Raw genomic sequence first — 17,431 nt, forward strand, 5'->3', positions numbered from 1 at the left:
GACCCTGAAACCAAAATAGTCTCTCAAAAAAATGCAGTACCTCAAAGTAATATAGACACTCAGCAATTGCAGATGCTGAAACTAATGCAATCCCTTAAACTAACGCACAGCCACAAATTAACAAAGCCACTAAAACTAATTGATCTCAGCCACTGTAATTGGGAACAGTGAGCCTTGCATTTACTAACTGGGGTCAGGTCTCAGAAGGTTTCATTTTTGCTAGAGGGCAAAATGGATTTTCTGGAGGAACATGCAATCTTTGTTACTCATCAGGAAAAAAAGAGAAAAGAATAGGAGAAATGTCCTTTTTGAAGATAACAAAGTGAGAGTTAGATCAAACAGGAGTTCAAGCTTGATAATATCTTGATTATTAGCCAAGTTACATGAAAACTAGTAGAGTGATCAATAGTTTATCCAGGCAAAAGTGTGGCTGAGGGAGTGGTTTTTGAAAGTATTATCTCATTTCATGGGGTACGGGCACTGGATTTCAACAGCCTAGGCTGCACTGTTGAAGGGTCTCCGCATGAATGGAGCTGGGAGTTGTGTCCTCGTGGAAAGGTTAAATAAGGCTGTTACGAAGAGATGAAACCAACAAGTGACAGCGAGAGCCCAGGTGAAAAAATTAGAAGAGCGAATATGAGAACAGAGAAGATGGCAGGAACAGTCTAGCAATCTAATGGGCTAAGTTAATGCTGTGGTCATATTGACTGAAGTCCAACCACGGTAGCTGGTAGAAATAAAATTCAATTAATTACTAAATCTGGAGTTGAAAGCTTGTCTAAGTAATGTAGTCCACTGAACGATCATAAGTTGTCACAAAAAGCCCATGTGGTTCACTAATGTCCTTTTTGATGAACAAATCTGCCGTCCTTACATCATCTGTCCTTTATGTGAACCCAGATTCACAAAAATGTGGTTGATCCTTAAGTGTCCTCTGAAATGGCAGGAATACATAAATCAATTTGAAGGCAATTAGAGATAGGCAATAATGGTCTCGTATCCTTGCCACATCCCATTAAAGTATACACATTACTAAATATACAGGAAACAATGAAGATAGAAAAGTGGTGTCCAAGAATGAAGAAAAGGGAACAGAGGAAAATGACAGTTAGAAAGTGTGTTCTGCGCAATACTGTTAAAAGTGAAACTATTGGATGTAAAGTAATTGACCCGGGCAGAGGAATTGGAAATATGTGAAAGAAACTTGACTGTAGAAGGACAAGTTAGGCTTTTTGGTCCAAAAATACTTTCTTTGTGAAAATGTTTGGGGAATAAGAAAAACATTAAATGCAGGCACGTACATAAATTGGAGGGCATTTAAATTGTTTATGGGATGTGGGCATTGCTGTCTAGGACACAGTTATTACCCACTTATAGTTGCTCTTGTGAAGGTGCTGGTGAGCTACCACCTTTTTAATGTTGCAGTCCCGAAGATGTAGGTACACCAGCAGTGCTGTTAGAAATGGAGTTCCAGGATATTCATCCGTGAGGCAACAATGAGATATTTCCAAATCAGGATGTTAATTGTCTTGGAGGGGAGCGTTCACATGGTGGTGTCCCAGGTATCTGTTTCCCTTGGCTTCCTAGACGGTAGTGGTCTTGGGGTTGGAAGGTGTTGCCGTAGGCAGCATGGGGAGTAGCTGCAGTGCATCTTGTAGATGGTACTCGTGACTGGTACGGTGTGTCAGTGGTGGAGGGAGTAAATGCTTGTGGAAATGGTATCAATTAAATGGGTGCTTTGCCCTGGAGGAGACAAAATTACTTGAGTAATTGTTAGAGCTTCACTCACCCTAGCAAATGGACAGTATGCCATCACACTCCTGATTTATGCCCTGTAGATTGTGCACAGGCTTGGGAATTCAGGATTCGTTGCAGAGTTCCTAACCTCTGACCTTCTCTTGTTGCCACAGTATTTGTATGGCTAGGGTAGTTCAGTCTCTCATCAGTGTTATGTTGCTAATGGGGAATTCAGCGATGATAGTACCATTGAATATAAGGGGCGATGGTTAGATTAACACTTGTTGGAGATGGTCATTGCTTAGAACTTATGAAAGTCGAATTATAATTACCAGGTGTCAGCTGAAATCTGAATATTGTCCAGGTCTTACTACATTTTATACATTAGAAGCTTCCGTATCTGCAGAGTCCCGGATGGCAGTGAACATTGTGCTGTCATCAGCGAACAATCCCAGTGTGATGGTAGAAAGGTGACTGATAGAGGCAGCTGAATGTGGTTAGGCCTTGAACACTATCCTGAGTAACTCCTGCAGAGCTAATCTGGAACTGAGGTGATTGACATCCAACAATCACAACCATTTGCTTTGTGTAAGCAAGCAGTCGACTCCCACTCCGAGTCTACGAATAGAATCTAACTGATGTAATGTTTAGAACAGGGGTGGTGGAGGGAAGGGGGAGACGACAACGATGCTGTGCAAAATAGACATTAAGATCCTTGGCTCAGATAAGGTGGATGTCAGCCCTCAAAGGCTGTCCATGTAAAGTATCAAGTCTGATAATGTCTAAAATGACAAATAATTGGCGAGTGTCAAAAGATGAATTTAACATGATTCCCTACAAGTTTATGCCCCTAAAGAGCAAGTGGTGTAGTTGCAAAATGGCACAAGTCTTGATGACACAGGGGATGCAAAGAACAGTAAATGATAACAAAACAGACAGTAAGACCATTTCATAGAATCCTCCAGTGCAGATGGAGACCATTCCACCCATTGACTCTGCACCAACTCTCTCTGACGGAGAATCTTACCCAGGCCCTTTCTGCATCTTATCCTTGTAACCCCACACACTTACCACGGCTAATCGATCTAACCTACACATTATTGAATACTGAGAGGCAATTTCGCATGACCAATCCAACTAACCTGCATATCATTGGACTGTGGGAGGAAAGCAGGGTCATTGGAGGAAACCCATGCAGACAGTTGGTGAACAAGCAAACTCCACAGTCAGTGGCTGAAATGAAGGGGCGGCAGGATGGCACAATGGTGGCTCACAACACCAGGTATGTGGGTTTGTTTCCTGGCTTGGTTTGCTGCCTGTGTGGAGTTTGCACATTCTCCCAGTGTCTGCATGAGTTTCCCCCGATTGCTCTCCAGTTTCCTCCGACGATCCAAAGATGTGCGGGATAACCTGATTGGACATGCTAAATTGCCGCTTAGTGCCAGGGGCTCTGGCATGTTAAATACATGGGCCACGGAGAGAAGGGGCCGGTGGGATTATAGTCGGTGCAGACTTAATGAGCCGAGTGGCCTCCTTCCGTTCTGCAAGGGTTCTATGATCCTCCAAGATGTTGGAGAGAAATGTGATGGTGTGTGTGTCCTGGAATGAGGTGAGGATGAATGCCTGAGGTCAAAAGGTGGTGACTTTTTAGTGCTCACTACCTCAGATGGGGCTGTGAAGGCTCAGTGGTTGAATTTGTTTAAAGCAGAGAGTCATAGATTTCCAGACACCGGTGACATCAAACACCATGAGTACGGAAGATGACATTGAGATGGAATAGCAACCTTTACCTAGTTAATTGGTGGACCAGGATCGATGGTCTTATTGGCCTTTCCCTGCTCCTATTTTCCCATATATAAGATTTAGAGATGGATCTTGATGACCTTTAAATATTCAACACTGTTGCTGGAGCAATTAAACTTCCAATTTTCATCAATTAATTATTGTAATCAAATTTGCTCAGTTTTTAGGGTTTTCCAATTAAGTCTCCCAGAACAGGGACCTAACTCGGGTGTTGTCATCTGTTTGTTACTTCATAGTCTCGGTAGAAATCCCATATCAGATAAATTAAACATCCTGTGACTGCATCAACTCAGAATTTAATTTCCAGAGATTGCTGACAGTATGATGGGACAAAGGCAGGGGAGCATGGAATCCCTTGACAGTATACTGCACGATTCTTACTGTCATTAGTGTTCTTGCTGCGTAACTATGACAAGTGAATTGAAGTAAATATATGCATACGAGCTGGTATCTTGATTTACGCTGTGACTCATATCACATGCTGATCTAGTCGGCATTGTGATACAGGTATCAGTGTTGTCAATTCATTAAGGGGAGATGAATCTGCGGGTAATTCTCAGCTGGGAAATATTACTGGGAGTGCCTGTCACTGTAGAATTGAGCGTGGGACAATAACTGGGCAGATAGAGAGGCTTGACAGGCAAGGCAGATGAACTCAGGGCATGGATAGATTCATGGGACTGGGATGTTATATCAAGATATACTCAATCTCAACAAAATCAAATTTAATCTTACTGGAAGAAATACCAGTCAGTCTGCACAGCATGTTCTCATTCACTTAGTACACAAATCATTCTGGTAAAGGTAGGATGGGATTCTTCTGCAAAAGTATGTGCGGTCAGAACTTAATTCAATACTTCAAATATGATCTAAACAAAACATGCAATTGTTGCCAAACTTTAAAACATTTATGTCCCAGACCCTTGTAAATACCGTTGCCGCGTGACAGCTTTCAATCTCACTTTTCCAGCTCAGTATCTGCTGAATGACAGCGGCAAATTTGCATATTTCAAACAGCCTCATTGCCTCTCCTGCCTGTCAGTTTAACTGAGAGGAACTTTCTGCTTCATTTTCAGCTCTGACTTTGGTGACTTGGCTTCCTTCCAATAATCAGAGAGCATGTATGCAAGTCAGTTACTTACGATCTCTGCAGGGAGGATTGCTGCTGTTTTTCCTTCCTTCTGTGTCAAACATTTTGACGCACTCAAACCTAGTCCGCACTGAATAACTTTGCAGGTGAGTACCCCCGTGTCTTGTGCATTCTTATAAAGTAGAGAACCCACAACAGGAGGCCGTAACTTGCAGGATGTGATTTGTACTGAGATGATAATCAGCTTCTATAATCTCCACAAGAGAGTACAGTTCCTAAATATATTGCTTTGTGTGTTTGGTATGACTCTTTCTGGAAAAATAATGCGATGTTCCAAATTCTCTTGGGACTTTGGGACATAAATTTCCCAGACAGTTCCTGAAACGACATTTTAAGAATTTCCATCCTCGCTCACCTTTGACATGGATGTCATTCCTGAAAACCACATGTCTTAATTAGAAGTTCAATTTGTTTGTTCGTAACTGAAGGTTTTAATTCACATCCCGAACATCTATGTTACGAGAGAAGCGTTCATTGACCATTTCCAACAAGAGACACTGACAGTACCATGGCCCAATAGTCAGCACCAACACTTTGCGGTGGATGTGGGTGATGCGGCTGTTAACATTGACCAGAAATTAGTTGGACGAGTTAAATAAGCACTGCAGTTACAAGGTGCTGTCAGAGGATGGGTACCATGCAATGAGTAACTCCCTATTACATAGCCTGTCCGCTATTTACAAGGAAAAAGCCAGGAGTGTGATGGGATTCTCAACACTTGCCTGATTGAATGATACTGAATCAACACTCAAGAAGTTGCAAACCATCCAGGACAGCATACCATTCACCTGCCTTACATACGAACTCCCCCCACCACGTGCACTGTGACTGTATTGTGTACCACACACAAGATGCACTGCAGCAATTCCTTAAGCCTCCTTTGACAGCACTTTCCAAACTCATAACATCTCCCACCTGGAAGAACAAAGCTGTAGGTGCAGTAAACGGCACCATCCGCAGGTTGCACTCCAAGTCACACAATTTTGTGATTTGGGAACACATCACAGTGCCTTCATGACCATTGTGTCAAAATCATGGCACTCTCCCTCCTAAACAGTAGTGTGGGGTGACATCTAAACCCGATGCACTGCATCAGTTCAAGAAAACCAATGTCTCCCCTATTACATGAAACAATTAAAAGAGGCAATAATTTGGGTCACAATGTTAATTTGAGGTCAGAATTAATCTGAGGGATTGTATTTATTAATGGACTGTATTAGTTTGAGAACAGTATCAATTTGAGTGTCTGTATTAGTTCGAGAGGATGCGATTGTTTGAGGGACTGTATTAGTTTGAGGGAATTTAAGAGTTGTGGAAATGTACCAGTTTGAGAGAATACCTCAGTTTGAGGGAATGTTTCAGCTTGTGGGATTGCATCTGCTTGTGGGACTGCAACAGTTTGAGAGAATATATTAGATTAAGAGAATGCATTCATTTGAGGGACTGTATTAGTTTGAGTGATGATAACAGCTGATGGATTGTACCAGTTTGAGAAGATGTATCATTGGATGGAATGGTACCAGTTTGGGGGCTGCATTAGTTTAATGGACAGCCCCAGTTAGGGTTTGTACCAATTTGAGAGAACCTGTTCGTCTTGAGGAGCTGTATCAATTTGAGGGATTGTTTTCTTTTCAGAGAAAGTCCTCATCTGATTTATTGAATGGACTGGTACATGTTAAAGAATGATGTGGAGATGCCGGCGTTGGACTGGGGTAAACACAGTAAGAAGTCTTACAACACCAGGTTAAAGTCCAACAAATTTATTTAATAGTAAAAAGTATCATTTTTACTATCAAATAAACTTGTTGGACTTTAACCTGGTGTTGTGAGACTTCTCATGTGTTAAAGAAGGCAGCAACATCTCAAAGTGCAGCTGCACAGTCCTGAGAAGACAGTTCATATTTGAAATGGTAATTGCTGAAGAGACACAGCAGAGAAAATATTGTGAGATCTGGGGAAGGACATGATGCTGTGAGAATTATCCACACCATTGCTCGGAGAATAGAACTTCCAATTATTACTTGGTGAATTAGTGTGATTAAAACTGATCAGTCTTTAGTTTATCCCAATGTGATCTCAGATCTAAACATGGTCTTTCACAACAGGCAGTGAACTCAGCTGTTGCAAAATGCTGACTTGTCTTTTTTCAGAAACACAATTGAATGATGTCCCCATGGAAATGTCACAGTGTATAAAAACAGTGAATATATCACACGCGTGTTGAATTCAGAGAGACTGCCTGTACCACCAAGGACAGATCACACCGTACAGAAAAATATGGAACCATTTCAAAGGATTCTAAAAATATACTACACAATTCTTGCTGTCATTGGTGTACCTGGTAAGTGAGTGTGAACATTGAAGTTATGTAAATCTGTGTGAGTTGTTTTCTGTTTTGCTCTGTGATTGATAATTTTATACACTGATCTACTGGTGACTGTTATACATAAATTCGATCAATGAGATCATTTGGTTAAGTGTGTAGCTGAATCAGACATCAGTATATGCAACTCTGAGAGGAGAGATCTTCCTGGATGGAAATGTTACGGTACAGTTATAATACATGTGGGTCACCACCCAGAACAATTTGTTTCTTCTGATACGTACAAGTTTGTGCTGATGAATCTCTCCACCTCATGGATCTGTTTCTGTGTTTCTGAATGTCACCAGTGACTAAGCCAATTTTTTTTTGTTGTTGGCTCAAAGTGTTGTGAATAACTGTATCCAATGAAATATATTGATACTGTTCATTCTCCACTGAAACTGCTGCAGAAATGTTAAAAACAAATACTTAAACATCAGGACCACACAGTTACTGCATTCAAACCCTGTGGACAATAATGTACTCTCACACACAGCACAGTTGCTGAAAAGACTGTGTTTTTGTTTCATTGCTGATTAATCTGTTTTCCTCAACACAGCCTTGAGAATCTGTGCGTCATGGATGTTTCGTTTTTTATTACTGGCATTGAATTTTGGGCTATGTCAATTAATTTCCCAACTGTTCAATGTTTAACAGACCAGTAAGAATCCAGATCATGAGTCTCAACACACACAGCTTACACTGATCTCCACTTTTAGCTGAGTGAGGTATATCCCCTCGAGAAAAGAGTTACGACTGAAGAACATTGAAATTGCTTTTTGGAATGTAGAAATCAGTTTGGAGGCAGTAAATGTGAACATTATTACATTGCTAGTAATGAAATAAATAGTGTGCACCTCAATTAAAAGGTCACTTCTGCAAAGTTATCAAAGGATTGCTAATTGTGATGAATTAATTAATTTATTTATAGAGCCATATTGAATATGTAGCTCAGGACAAATCATATGGCTTTTATTGTACTGCACAGAAACGTTCCCCCACCACTCTCCATATAAACTGTTCAGCAAGCTTCTCCTATTCTGTACCACTGTCTCTTTTTTTTAAATTTCCCTTTAAATTAATCCATGCTGATCACATTGAAGTCTCCAAGTCGCCATGAATTACACATTCTGACCGTTCTTTGAGGAGATCTGTTCCCCCGAATACACTTTTGAATTTATTAATGATGATTCTATTCAAATGATATTTATTCTGATGCCACCCATCAATTGTAGATGCCGTCCCTGTGGCCACTTTATTGAACACATTCCTCATTTTCCAGCACCTGTCGATGTGAGATCAGCATTAACTTTTCTAAAGAAAGACCTGAACCTGTTTCTTCTTTCTGGAGAGTTAAAATCTCTCAATTCTGATATTACCCATCTCAAAGAATTTGCACCGTTTGCCGTGCATTCAGATCCTTGTTGTACTCTGGCAACCAGAGTGTGCACAATGTGTTCATTATCAAGGACCAATGTTTTATATAGGTTTACGTTAACCTCTTTTATTCTCAATTCTTTCCCACTCAAAATGGAACGTGGTGATTTGTTTGATGTTTTATTAAGTGTGTGGTGAATTTAAATGATTTGTGCATCTGGAGGCCTTTCTTCTTTATCTTGACCTTTTATTTTATATCACATATGTAGTAACATGACTTGACCAGTTAAGAGCAAACTCTAGACATTTATAAATGAACAGCAACTTTTTACAGACTGATGTACATTTATGCTTCCAGACATGACTTTAGGCTCTAACTGCTGGGACAAGCCGAGACAAGTTGGAGTGAAGGCCCAACTCGGTTCCCGATTGTACAGCCCTGGTCATGTGACCCTTTCAGAATATTGCCCCTCAAAGGGGTCAGACACCACCCCTCCCCCTCCCAGTTCCTTTATGGACAGCAAAATAGTTCATTTAGATTGTCCCCATAATTTACAATTACAATTACAATTGGGGGAGCACGGTGGTGCAGTGGTGAGCACTGCTGCCTCACAGCTCCAGGGACTTGGGTTCGATTCCTGACTTGGTCACTGTCTGTGCAGAGTTTGCACATTCTCCCCATGTTGGCATGGGTATCTCCTGGGTGCTCTGGTTTCCTTCCACAATTCAAAGATGTGCAGCTTAGGTGGATTGGCCATGCTAAATTGCCCCTTAGTATCAGGGGGACTAGCTAGGGTAAATACATGGGGTTATGGGGATGGAGCCTGGGTGAGATTGTGGCCAGTGCAGACTCGATGAGCCAAATGGCCTCCTTCTGCCCTGTAGGGATTCTATGGAGCTCTTGACTGTTTTGATTACATCATTCATTGTCTCCTTGTTAATAATTACAGTTTCCCAAAATTGCCTATTCTTTTTCTAATCATTATTTGCCAGTTTGATTCTGCCCATTATAAATTACTTTCTTTCTCCCTCTCTCTCTGTGCATTGATTTATTTTTACCTGTAGAGTATTTGATTGCAGGAGTAAATATGCCTTTCCACAGTTGCATAGCACATTGTTGATGCTGAACCAGGATCATTTTGTGCAGTTTCACTTCCTTTACCAAAGGATCAATACATTCACTGGAGGAGGAATTTATTTTTTCATTCATCCATGGGGTGTAGTTGTCTCTGCTTGGGCCAGCATTTATTGCCCATCCCATATTGCCGGTACACGGCATGCTATTTCAGAGGGCAGGTAAAAGTCAAGATTCAACTTGACTCTGGGCGCACATGCAGATTCCTGAAACAGTATGAGTGAATATGTGTTATTGTGGGTCAGCCCACAACACGTGGACTGTAGTCTTTCAAGAAGAAAGCCCACCAACACATTTTCAAGACAATCTTGGGACACGCAGTAAATGCTGGCCAGACTTGTCCCACCAATGAATAAAAAAAACAAGATCAGATTTCAGGGGAATTGACAATGCTTTCATGAATGCCAGGAATGGGATTTTACTGTCCCGTCTGCCAAGGGAATCAGAATTGGTGATGAGTAGACAGTGGAAAGGCCTGTTGATCTAGCATGGGATTTTATTGTTTCAAGACAAGAGAGGCCGTAAAATCCCACACCAGATATTTGTTGACACAGAATCTCTGGAACATAATTTCCATTCTTTGTTCTCTCTTACAGTTAATTTAGCTGCGATATTAATCCTGAACCGAAGCAAGTGCGGCCTCTCCGCCTGCACCTCTCGTTATCTGGTGGCCATGGCGACAGCGGATCTACTGTTCATTATCTGTTCGGTCATACTCTACCGAATAGGTTCTTATTATTTCCCTTTATCATTCCTGGAAATAACTCCTGTATGTTGTGTTACCTTTGTGCTGCTTCATGCAACCACAGAGTGTTCTGTCTGGTTCACTGTCACTTTCTCCTTTGATCGATTTGTGGCCATTTGTTGCCAGAAGCTGAAAACAAAATATTGCACTGAGAGAACCGCAACTGCCATTCTTTCAACAACCGGCATTCTGCTGTTTTTAAAGAATATTCCCTTCCACTTTAGATTTCAACCTGGAGAGATAATTGATAATGTTCCCTGGTTTTGTAAGGAAAAGCCGAGCTATTATATTGATCTAAGATGGGTGGCATTTGACTGGTTTGATAAGATTTTAAGCCCACTTCTCCCATATGTTTCAATTCTGTTGCTCAACACGCTGACAGTCAGATACATTTTAGTGGCTAGTCAAGTCCGTAAGGGACTGAGGGATCAGAGCAAGGGAGGAAATCGCAGTGAACCAGAGATGGAAAGCCGAAGGAAGTCTGTGATTTTACTCATCACCATATCCGGCAGCTTCATACTCCTCTGGCTGTTATATGTTACATATTTTTTTTATCATACAACTACATGAATCAATTCTGAATCTTACGATGATTCTTTATATGCCTTCGCGGAAGTTTCAGTTATGCTGGTAGACTTAAGTTGTTGCACAAACACATTTATTTATGCAGTAACTCAGAGCAAATTCAGGGAACAGTTAAAGTGTGCAGTGGGATATCCTATTGCAACAATTATCAAATTAATTAATAAAGAAGACAACTGAGAACAACCCAGAGGAGGACAAATGTCTCTACTCCATGAATGTAAAATTGATCCCAAATTCCTTCAACTGAAATTGACAAGATTCTAAAATTACCCCAATAGCAATGGACATGAGGGGAAATGATGTGGAGATGCCAGCGTTGGACTGGGATAAAGAAGGAACGATTGCATTTGCTGTTTTTTTTCTGGAGATTGAGGGATTGTTTAATTCTTTACTAAAGCAGCTGAATCTTTTTACTTTCTCTGCAGAACATAACCAGCCCCCCAGCTTTGGGAAAAGAAGCAGCTTTCTCTGCATTTTGGTTTTACTTTTCAAAACCATAAAGATCTTTTTTAAGCATTTTCTGTGAAAGTAGAGGTTTCCAGCTTCTTCAAAACTGCTTAATTACCTCTTCTTGTAAATGCTGACTTTTCCATGAACCACAATAAACAGAGCCTCTGTGTTAACTGTGTAAGAGATGGTGTATTTTTCAAAACACATCTGCTTTCAAAATGTTCTTAGACTTTGTAGATTATCTATTTTATTTGAAGAGAGGAGTAAGGTTCGAACGTGACTTTGTCACTGCATTGACCCGTCGGTAGCCCATACAGAATCTGGCTGAACCATTTGCTTTAAGCTTTAACATGACTGGGGGACTCCAACTTCTTTGGTTGGATTCAATGAGGTAATTTTCCAACATGTACTGGAGCTCTGCTTTCACCAGTCTGTTCCTTTGGATTCAAAGGGCCTAGTCTGCAGGGAATGGTTGGAAGGCGGAGTTGAGCGTAACTTGCAGCAGAAAACTGGAAGTCAGCCATGGCGAATTCATGAAAGGTTTGTCGTTTGCTTTTATAGTGCAGGTCGCAGTGGTTGCTGGTTAAGTGTTTTATTTCGACCTGTATATAATTTGGACAAATCCTAAACCCGAGACACTACACTTTCAGTGTCCCCCACCCTTCCACCTCCTCTAACCTATAGGGGATGAGAGAATATCAGGTGAGCTCTTTCTTTCTTTTTCTTGGTTTATCTGAAAGTTATCTAAAGGGGGTATAGGGAAGGCAGTGCAATGCTCCTCCTGCAGAATGTTGGAGCTGAGGGACGCTGTCAGTGTCCCTGCTGATTTCACCTGTGGGAAGTGTACCCACCGCCAGCTCCTCAAAATCCACGTTAGGAAACAGGAGCTGGAGCTGGATGAACTTCGCGAGGATAATTAGGGATGGACAACATATGCTTGGCTTAGCAAATGATGCCTGAATCCCAGGAATATATTTTTAAATTCGTTTGACTGCTTTATACTGACCACAGAACTGAACTCAAAACATTTCCTACTCTATAGAGTCATATTAACACATAACTCCCGATCTGAAAGATTTGAGTCTCGGCTTGCTTGTCTGACCATGGTCGTTTTGGAAGCTTTATGGCATTGCTGATGGCAATGCAGGCAATTGTGAGCCGTTCCTTCAATCTAGATTAAAATTCTACAATGCAACATTTGTCTCTCGGTTCGAAACTCCTTGAATAGTTTCAGAACAGCTCTCGCCCGATGTGCATTGACGAGCAAAAACGGACATTACCCATCAGGTGCCGGTGCACCCCAAGTGGCAAACAAATTAGTTCATTCTGGCACAGTCTGTAACACTGCTGCCTCACCAGGTACCCAGGTTCAACTGCAGCCTTGGGTGACTGTGTGGAGTTTGCAAATTCTCCCTGTCTGCCTGGGTTTCCTTCGGTTGCTCCTGTTTCCTCCCGCATTCCAAAAGTGCGCAGGTTATGCAGATTAGCTTTGGGAAATGCAAGGGGTGAAGCAGATAGGTTGGGGGGGAGGGGGGACTTGTGTGGGATGCAGATTCAATGGGCCAAATAGCCTCGCTCTGCACTGTGGGGATTCTCTCGTCCGACGGTTTACATTATGGCCCTAGTTATTATTTTTGAGTGTATCATTCCAATGCTTCCTGAGCATGTGGGTGGTATGCTGAGGACCCCAACTACTTCATACCCAAACTAATAACTCCCTGAGAAATGTCAGATGTGAAGTTGGAACATTGATCCGACTGGACCTCAATGGATAATACATATCGAGTGAAGAATTTAATCAACTAGTGCCAAAAAATCTCAGTGCCATTTCCAACAATTCAACTTACGTTGCTTTACCCTCTCAAATTTGTTATAAACTTTGCCCAGGCTATTTGCAAAGACTCCAAATTAGCCGTGGAGTACACAAATTGCCTTTTCTTTGCATCACACAGTCCCTCGATTCAGAAAACAAGACATAGATAGAGCCCTGCCGTTAATCTGCTTTGACTAAATAATATCCAGTTTACATCTTCCTAGCCCATCTGCTCATAGCCATCTTTCAAATAAAAATGTAAAATACCTCTGCTTCCCTTTCCTCAAAATTAGGGAGGGTGTGCATCAATGTAGAGTGACATGGTGGTGCAGTGGTTAGCACTGCTGCCTTACAGCTCGAGGGACCTGGGCTCGATTCCCAGCTTGGGTCACTGTCTGTGTGGCATTTGCACATTCTCTCTATCTCTGTGTGGGTTTCCTCTGTGAGCTCGAACTTCATCCCAGAGTCCAAAGATGTGCAGGTTATATGCATTGGCCATTCTAAAGTGTTCCTTCTTGTCCCAGGGTGCATAGGTTCGAGGGAATAATGGGATAAATTTGTGGGGTTGCAGGGATAGAGCCGAGGGGGGATTGTTCTCAGTACATAACTGTTGGGCTGAATGGCCTCCTCTTAGGTTTACCAGGATGTTGCCTGGCATGGAGGGGTTGGTTTACGAGGAAAGGCTGGAGAAACTGGGACTGTTCTCTTTGGAAAGACGGAGATTGAGGGGTGACATGATAGAGGTATATAAGATACTGAAGGGAATAGACAGGGTCAATAGTGAGAGACTGCTCCCTAGATTGGTTACGAATACAAGAGGACATGATTTAAGGGTGAGGGGGGAGAGGTATAATTTGGATATGAGAGGAAGGTTCTTTACGCAGAGAGTAGTGGGGGTATGGAACGCGCTACCGAGTGGGGTGGTGGAGGCGGGAACGTTGGACTCGTTTAAGGTTCAGTTAGATAGGCACATGAGTGAAACGAGGATGGAGGGTTATGGTAGGGGTTATTGAATAAGGGTTAGAACCTTGGGAGACACCGGAAAGGCAGGCTTGTGATTAACGTTTTTGTCTTCTCATTCCGCAGGTGGAGGTCCACTTCGTTGTCAAACGAGGGGCATGCACACGGTGGGTCGTGCGTGGGCTGCTCCTGGAGGTTCCGGGAGTGGCCTAGTACTTCGTGTCGGTGTGTGTGCTTGATCCTGGACCGGTAGACGGGCGCCGCAACAGCTCGGTGACTAGCACTGCTGGCTGTGCAGATACATGGATTTGGGCCTGTGTCTGTGGGAGTTTGTGCATTCTCCCTGTGGTTGCGTGGGTTTCCTCCGGGCGCTCCGGTTTCCTCCCACACCCCAAAGATGTGCTCTTAGGCTGATTGGTTTTACCAAATTGACACTATTCTCCCCTGAATCTGGCTAAGTCAGGGGTTCTATTTGTAGATACGCAGGGTAGAATAGGTGTAGGGTGATGCGGCGGCACAGGCTTGTTGGGCCGAAGGGCCTGTTTCCCATGCTGGGTTGTTCTTTGTTCTTTGTTCTTTGTTCTGCACTGTAGGGATTCTATGATTCCATGTTACAGTTCCCCACACATTCTCGAGTTAAAATCAGGACTCTCTCCCCATCAAAATTTTGATGAGAGTCAAAATCAGCCTCTTGTTTTGTTTCCAGCAGCCGAAGTGAGTGATCACTTACTGCTTTACTCAAATTGCTGAATTCTGACAATGATGAGAATTACCAAAGTTTTTCCCATTTATGTTCAACCAACTCTCTCATATGGTTGCGGTGGGCTCCAAAGTGGGCATGGGTGCGACTGTGAGGGGCATTGTCGATATTGAGGAAGACTGCAACATCTCAGAGGAAGGCATTCATTTAACGTATAGAGTGGGAAACTTTTGGAAGTTGAAGTATGGTGGAAGTTTTGGAACCACGAGCTCTCGGAGCGCTGGTCCTTCATCGGTCACCTGATGAAGAAGCAGCACTCGAAAGCTGTTGATTCCCAATAAACTGTTGAATTTTGACCTGGTGTTGTGAGAATTCTCAGTGACCACCCCAGTCCAACACCGGTATCTTCACTTCGTAGAACATTTTGACAGGAAGAATAGGGAGCTCACTTATTACTTGAAAGTTTCTGCAGCTTCAAGACGCAAATGAATCTCGGAGAACAAATACATCAATCAGTAAAATTTGCAGCTTTGTTAAGCAAGGCCATAAAACAAGAAAAACACAAGTATGGAGATTTGTTTGTCCAGGGAGAGAACCGAAAAGTAGCCATATCAGAAGTTGCATAGAAGACGCTAAAAGTGTGAAGGAAGAAATCTCACAACAACAAGTTAAAGTCCATCAGTTTAATTTGGAATCCCGAACTTTTGGAGCACTGCTCCTGTATGGAGGAGTGGTGTTTTGACACTCTGCCCATCCCAATCCAATGCCGGAATCTCCACATAAAGTGTTAAGAATAGTGAGTACAAAGTGGCAGACTGCTGCAAGGAACTCTTCGTGTCGTGGTATAAAGAGGATACTGAGGCCATAGAGAGGATACAGGGAAGGTTTCCAGAGATTATCGCTGAAATTTGTGTGTGGATTTCAGGAAAATGTTTGACATGTTGGGTCTCTGTTCTCTTGATAAAATGCTGAATGATAAACTGACTGTGGGATTTAAAACAGCGATTCTGCTTCCTATCCCCGAATGTTTCATTTATCACAATATTTTATCAACAACATTTCATCAGAAATCACCCCTGTGGTGGTGAGATGTTAAGGATAGAGCCAGAGCATCCCTTAACGGGACAGTAGGCAAACAGAGACCACAATCACTCTTCAGCAACCATTGGTTTGATTCGCAACTCAGGAAGGTAAACATGAATTAATAAAATTAATCATAAATTCTGAAATGGCTGGACATGTCCATTCTGGTTCTGTGCTGGGGTCCAGGAGGAGGGATTGGAACTGGTACAGAATTGAATCGACCCATCACCGAACATGGGCAGTTGCTCAGCTGAACAGAACAGACTCCTTGCTTGGTTTCCCATGGTATCTGGCATTGTTAACTGTTCTGTGTCTTACGGCTCCCTCCCTCACTTATTGGATATTGGTCTAACCACTCCCCCATCTTAAAAACTGATCCCCTAAATCCACCACTTTTGTATATCTTCGTTCCGTCTCTCTCTCTTTTATCCACGAATTACATAAGTGCATTGCAACCACCAGGTTCATCCCATTGACCCTGCAAACCCATGTGCTTGAAATTTCAGCAGAGGCCGAAAACAGCACGTCAGTCGAGATATTCCCAGGCCACTTTTCCTCTGATATCATCAAGCCCGGGATGGTATTGAATGGACACAGTTGTGTTACTGACAACGCCAATGGAGGCCCACACAAACGGGTATTGCAGACAGCCCCCAGCAATTTGGACCTGGTGTGTTGGCCTCACCAGTGGGTCCGGAGGCAGTTGAGGCCCCTGGGAAGTCATGTTGGGGTCAGGGGTGGTGGGGGGGGAGGTGGTGGGCAATGCTCCTTGGCATAGTGTCAGCTGGGCACTCTGAAGTGTCATCATTCTGTGGATACCCGTGCAGCTGGGGTTGGTTATGCTTCAGTGAGTAGATCACAGCCTGGCTCCTCAAACACAGTCCATCATCTGCAAGGCACAAGTTAGGGTTCGGATTTAACAATCTCCATTTGCTCGGATAAAAGTGATTCCGCCAACACTCAAAAAGCTCCACGCCCACACAGAATGTGACCCATTCTACCACCATAAAAACTCAATCCCTCCTCACCAGTGCACGGTTGCTATGATGCGCACAGATACAAGATGCACTGAAACAACTTTTGTCTCTCTTTCTGCAGCTCAGTCCAAATCTAAGAACTTTACCATCTGGAATGAGAAGGGCAGCAACTGTATGGAAACAAATCACTTGCAATTACATCTCCAAATCACATACCATATGCCATAGAAACCCTACAGTACAGAAAGTGGCCATCCGGCCCATCACGACTGCACCAACCACAATCCCACTCACTAACCCCTCTAACCTAAGCATGTCAGAACACTAAGGACAATTTTTAGCATGGCCAAACAACCTAAGCCGCATATCTTTGGACTGTGGAAGGAAATCGGACCACCCAGAGGAAGCCCACACAGACATGAGGAGAATGTGCAAACTCCACACAGACAGTGACCCAAGCCAGGAATTGATCCCAGGTCCCTGGAGCTGTGAAGCAGCAGTGCTAACCACTGTGCTGCCGTGCCGCCGTTGGATTGGATGTGGGAGCTAATTCA

This window comes from Carcharhinus amblyrhynchos, chromosome 9 (assembly GCF_965287045.1).
Source record: "Carcharhinus amblyrhynchos chromosome 9, sCarAmb.v2.hapA, whole genome shotgun sequence".
NCBI lineage: Eukaryota > Metazoa > Chordata > Chondrichthyes > Carcharhiniformes > Carcharhinidae > Carcharhinus > Carcharhinus amblyrhynchos.